Genomic DNA, 6,000 nt, shown 5'->3' on the forward strand with positions numbered 1-6,000 from the left:
TCTTAACCTTACACATTCTCCTACCATTATACAATCTCTACCGTACTTAAGTACACTGTAGTCACTGTGTCAAAATACCTTTTTGATGTTCTTCCTCTCTTTAAAGGACCCTGTACCTTTCTGAAAATGTCTTTTTCCAAGGACAGATCCCTCTTGACAACAAGCCCAAAGCACGTGAGATGAGTTTAGTATAACAATCTTTGCCTCTAAGAAGCACTCTGGTTGGAACTCCTCCAAGATCACGTGATTAATCTTTTGACAGTCCATGTTATATTCAAAACTGTTCTCTGGTACCACAGTTCAAAAGCATCGATTCTTCTTTGGTCTTCCTTAATCACTTTCCAACTTTCAGATGCATAGGAAGCAATCAAAAAGACAATTTGCATCAGGCACACCTTAGTCTTTCAACTGATATTCTTGCTCTTTAGCATTTTGGAGAGATCACTAACAGATATCTCCAATGTAAAACATTTTTTTTAATTTTCTGACTGCTGTTTCCATCAGTGTTGTTTGTAGATCCATGTAAAACAAACTCACTGACAACTTCAATTATTTTCTCCATCTAACATGTTGTTTCCTAATGATTCAATGGGAGGATTTCTGTTTTCTTGATGTTGAGATGAAACCCATAGTGAAGGTAGCATTATTTATATTATCCAGTAAATACTTCAAGTCTTCTTCACTTTCTGCAACCAAGGTTTTGTCATCTCCATATCACAGTATGTTGATGAGTCTTCCTTCAATCCTTATACCACATTCTTCTTCATGTAATCCAGCTTACTGAATAATATATTCAGCATAAAAATTGAATAGGGATGGAGAAAGGATACAAGCCTGAAGCATTATCTTTCGTGATTTTAAACCATGCAGTGTTCCCTTGTTCTGTTCAGATAACAGCTTCTTGGTCTATGTGTAGGTTTCACATGAGCACAGTTAAGTGTCCCAGAATTCCCACTCTTCTCAATATTATATATTACTTGCTATGACCCAAATAGTCACATGTCTTTGCATAATCAATAACATAGAAATAAATGTCTTCCTGGTACTTTTTATTCATTCTTAGTTTTATGACTCAACTCAAATTATTGTCATGGAGTCAGAACCAACTCCTAGCTGAGCGTCTGACTGGTTTCTGAGGCTTTAAATCACTTAGGAGGAGATGCCCATCTCTCCTGCAGAGGGCCAATGGAAGTGAACACACAGAAAATATTACCTTTACTTTAGCAATGCAACTCTTTACATATATATGATAAGACTGCAAATACTATGACTCAGTTTGGTATATTTTAGTCCTTAAAGTGGTATCTTTGCTTTATATGTGAAAGAGATATTTTGCAGTAGATTTATCCAATGCAATAGGTCATTTCACTTCTTGACTGCTGATTTCATGGGCACTGTTTGGGGATTCATGTGTAACTAAATCCATGGTAACTTCATTATTTTCTTCTTTATCAAGATGTTGCTTATTGGTCCAGTTGTGAAGAGTCTTGTGAAGAGTTTTGTTCAACTCATTCTAAAGGCTATATAGTCTTTGATCTTCATCATTATGTGTTGTAAGTCTACTTTGCTTTATGCAATCAAAGTTGTGTCATCTGCATAAGTTATTAGTAATTCTCCAACAGTGAAGCCAAGTTCTTCTTCATAGAATCTTGCTTCTTAGATTATTTGATCAATTTACAGAATGAATATAAAAACTTACTACTTGCCATCAAGCTGAACCAACTCATAATTGATCCTCTAGTGGGTTTTCAGAGGTTGTAAGCTGCAACAGAGAAGACTGCCCATTTTTCTTCCACAGAGCTGCTGCTGCATACTATTTGGACTTGAGCATGATGGAGATTGTGACAATGCCTCCAGGACATACTCCCTATTTTAAACCATGAAGTATTGTTCTAATTAAATGACTGACTCTTAGTCTCTGTACACTTTACATAAGCATAATTAAGTGTTCTACAATTTCCATTCTTTGCAATATGATGAATAATTTTATATGATCCACACAGTCACATGCTTTAGCTTAGTCAATAAAACACGGGTATGTATTTGATATTTAGCTTAGTAAATAAAACACGGGTATGTATTTGATATTCTGTGCATTCAGCCAAGATTAAACTGATAGCACCAATATGTTCAGCACACACAGATAAACAACCTTTTAAGAATCATGGTTACTGGGTTGGCCCTCATTTATGGAGGTTTTGTGGACTAGTACTGGCTGAAATTTTTTTTCTTCTTGGTTGGCTGATCCCACAGAGCCTTGTGAATGCCTGGGCTTATGATAAGCAATGACAAACTTAACTGTTACATATTAATGTTCAGGATAATGCAATCTCTCATTTGGATGATTTAAAAGTTCCTCTAGTGTGACTTACAGTTAGACATATACTAAATACTTCATCAATCATAACCATTTTTATTCTCAATCTTGTTCAGAAATACTAGAAAAGGCAAATTTCAACTATGTCCTGAAGTGAGCTTGACTACTAGCCCTGAAAAATTTCTCTCTTGTTATTTACACATTGGATTCCTACACTATTTTGGCCAAATATTCTATTCAATTGCATCTTTCAGTACAGTGAAGGGTAAAAGCAAATTATACTCATATCTCTTCTGTTGAGTCAAATCTGCTGTATTGGATAGAGAGAAGAAAAGATTTCCTAGTTATGAACTAGACAAAGAGCCTGGTTTCTTAACATTTGAAATGCTTATGAGCAAACCGCTTTGGAAGACAATAGTGACTTGGACTGAGTTGAAAAGGAAGGTTCAGAACAACTCACTGAGAACCACTGAGCTTATTACCACCAAGCAGTGAGTCATGGATAACACCTACTCCCAATAAATACACTTGAAAGAAACTAAGCCTTTTCCCATTCATGTAAAGGCCTGCCATGGCATTTATGGCCCAAATCGTCCTATAATTAACCTTGAACCTACAGATCATGAGGTTAATCCAAATGATCAAACAAGCCACCATACAGTTTGGCCTTAACCTACCTTGACTGCAATTACCTTCTAAATTAGAAATATCAGATTTTTAAAGATAATTACCACATAATAGTCCTACATCCACCTTTTATTGGTCTTCACATGCAACTACAAACACAAATATAAAAAAGTCTGTAAAAAACTTTACTTCCCTTTGTTTAGGATGTTGTTGTTGAGTACCATTGAGCCAGAACCAACCAGTAGCTGACCTCCAGTGGGTTTTCAGAGGCAGGTAATTACATGGGGGGAGACTACCCATCCTTCTGCAGACAGAGCAGGTGATGGATGCAAACTGCATGCCTTTGGGATTGGATCACAGCTTCTTGCCACTAGACCGCCAGTGCTTATGATAATTAAGTTTATGACCCCATAATTATTTTTTTCAAAAAAATCTAACCCATTTTCAGTATTTATAAATGAATCATATACCTTTTCTTTACTTTTATTCTTCTAAGTACTGCCATCCTGAAAATCTCTTTTTAAGCTAATGAAGTTCTGCTTTTTTGCTGGAGTTCAGCATGGAGATGCTTCTATGTTAAAGTCTGTGTTTATTCGAAGAAAAGTATTCAACTAATTTAACTTGTAAGTCTGATAGTATCTCCTTAGAAAAACTGATTCTATTATGATGGCTAATTCTTTGAGGTGAAAAATGTGAATTACACAGATTGAGCTTTATTCAAGCAGGGTCTGAAACAAAACCTCAGCTGTCGCAGAATGGCAAACTTCCCCACAAACTACACACAAAACAGTTAACTAAAGCAAATGAACATTAAATTACATAGTGCAACCATAAAACAGGATATAAAAGTAAAGATTATTAGGAAAAAAAGAAGAGATTGTTTTCCTGTTCTCTATTAATCTCACGAATTGTGCATTTGCTCAATTTCTCTTTTATTATGTGGTGATGGGGTTTTTAGAGCCTGGGGTTTATTAGGATTTGGTGGAGGAAAGTCTTCCACAGTGAGCTTACAAAGGATGTGGTATGTTAGTTATTTTTCTTTATTTAATTTTTACCAATTATTTTAATATCAGAGGAAGGAACATAGGATAAAAGCAGTCTTTTTGGGCTGTGTAACACAAGGATGAAATATTTTCTACACAATCTGACAAGATCTTAGCCAGAAAAGAGGCCTAACTGTAAATGACAGGGCTTCCTAGAGCAAATCTCTCTTCAGGAAACCCTAGTGCACTCATGAAGACCTCAAGGTCAGTGGTCATCTGCTGAATTTGAGAGATTATCCACAGACTATTTACCCCCCTATCACAATTTCACCTTCCTCTAAGGAAAGCATCTCCCCCAAGTGGTACAAGTAATACTGTGTGGAATTCTCAATAAGGTGTCTGGCACTTTCACAGCCATGGGATAGGTAAAAGAGAAATCAGACATTTCTAGGCTGTGTCAAAGCATACTAGAATGAGGATGGGAAAATGTTTGGAGAGAGCTGAATTCTATGCTGGCCATGACGAGTTGGTCAAGCTGCTTGATTTGATGATGTACTGAGGTCCCTATTGCCCAGCCTTTCCCAGTCTGCTGGAATTCTCTGAGAATCTAGCTAAATTCCTCCAATGAAACTTTTCCCTTTAAGTTGGATATAAATGCTGTTACCTGAGCCCAGCATAGTCATGACAGCAGGAAGACTCTTACTTGGCTGGTCCACAGGAACAAGGTAGGCCTATGGAACACCTATACATTATCTTTTAGCACCTACCCATGATGGTTAGGTTTGAGGTGTTAACTCCATCATAGTGACTTTTTATCTTAACAAAATGAATTGCTGCCTGTCCTGCCCATCTTCGTGACTTTGGATATCTCTCAGCCCAATGTTTTGGAGATTGTTATTACATGTGGATGAACCTAAATGTATCAGAAAATCTTGGTCAAGAGTCACTAAAGAAAGATTAGCATCCAAATCAGGCAGCATCTTTCTGATTCTTGACAGCACAGTCAAGGGAACTAAAATCAACCAAACCCAGATTTGGTAAAAAGAGGAGGTTACCAGAGGGTGAGAAGATGGGGGGGGAAAAAAACAAAACCCAAACAACACTAAGCCATCTACTTTAAGAATGTGGATTCTTAATGTGGACATCCAAGTGCCAGAGCACCACTCACAAGTATGTATTCCTCAGTGTCACAGAGAAAAACCAAGGGCTACTGAGTCAGGCAGCCCTGAGTGGGGATAAGCAGGCGTGGACGTCCAATCAAGTTTCTTGTCTCTAGACTTCCATTTTCTCATATAAAAAAGGGTGTAATAGCCATAGTTATTATTCATAAGCTGATTGGCAGGAGCTGACCTGATTATAAACACGGAATACTTCACTGACTGGTTGCACAAAAAGCCCTCAGCAGAATGGTAATTGTTACTAGGCTTACTAATATCTGTTTGAATCTAATATACTTTGAGGCATACAAAAAATAAAGTTCTTACCTTCAGGCAAGAATTTCTGGGTTTCAAATTTGAAGAGAAAAAACTAAAATACATTCGGAGTAGACTGGAACAAATGTTATGATAACGCACACACACTTGTGAGAGAGCAGACAAAAGATTGAGTCACACACGCTTGGTGTAACTGAAAAGATTTCACAGAGGTGCTACTGGAGATAAACCTTAAGGATGAGTAGGACATTAATGAAAAGGGGTGGGTTGTGGGGAGGCCTAGTATCCAACAAAGAAGTAAGCAATAACACAAGCTGCAAAAGTTCAAGCAGATGGCAGCAAGAGGGTAGAATAACTGATCTGATGTAAACCCACAGGGTCATGGGGCTAGATTTCAATTGAGGGTGCCTATGGCTGAGTGTCAGTCTAACCAGCATTTTGTGCAAGGCTAGGTTGGAGAAAGTGAAGATGAAGAGAATGAGACCTGGGCACAAAGTGCCTTGATAGCCATGCTAGAGTCAAGTCAGTTCTGCAACTCACCAGCAGCAATAGCTGAAGGACTGAGCAAATAGATGATTTCTACCAACTTTTACAGTCAGAGACAGATCGAACATGCAATCAAGATGCATTGATAATAATG

Source organism: Elephantulus edwardii, unplaced genomic scaffold, assembly GCF_000299155.1.
Source record: "Elephantulus edwardii isolate Elephantulus edwardi_28Jun2011 unplaced genomic scaffold, EleEdw1.0 scaffold00285, whole genome shotgun sequence".
NCBI lineage: Eukaryota > Metazoa > Chordata > Mammalia > Macroscelidea > Macroscelididae > Elephantulus > Elephantulus edwardii.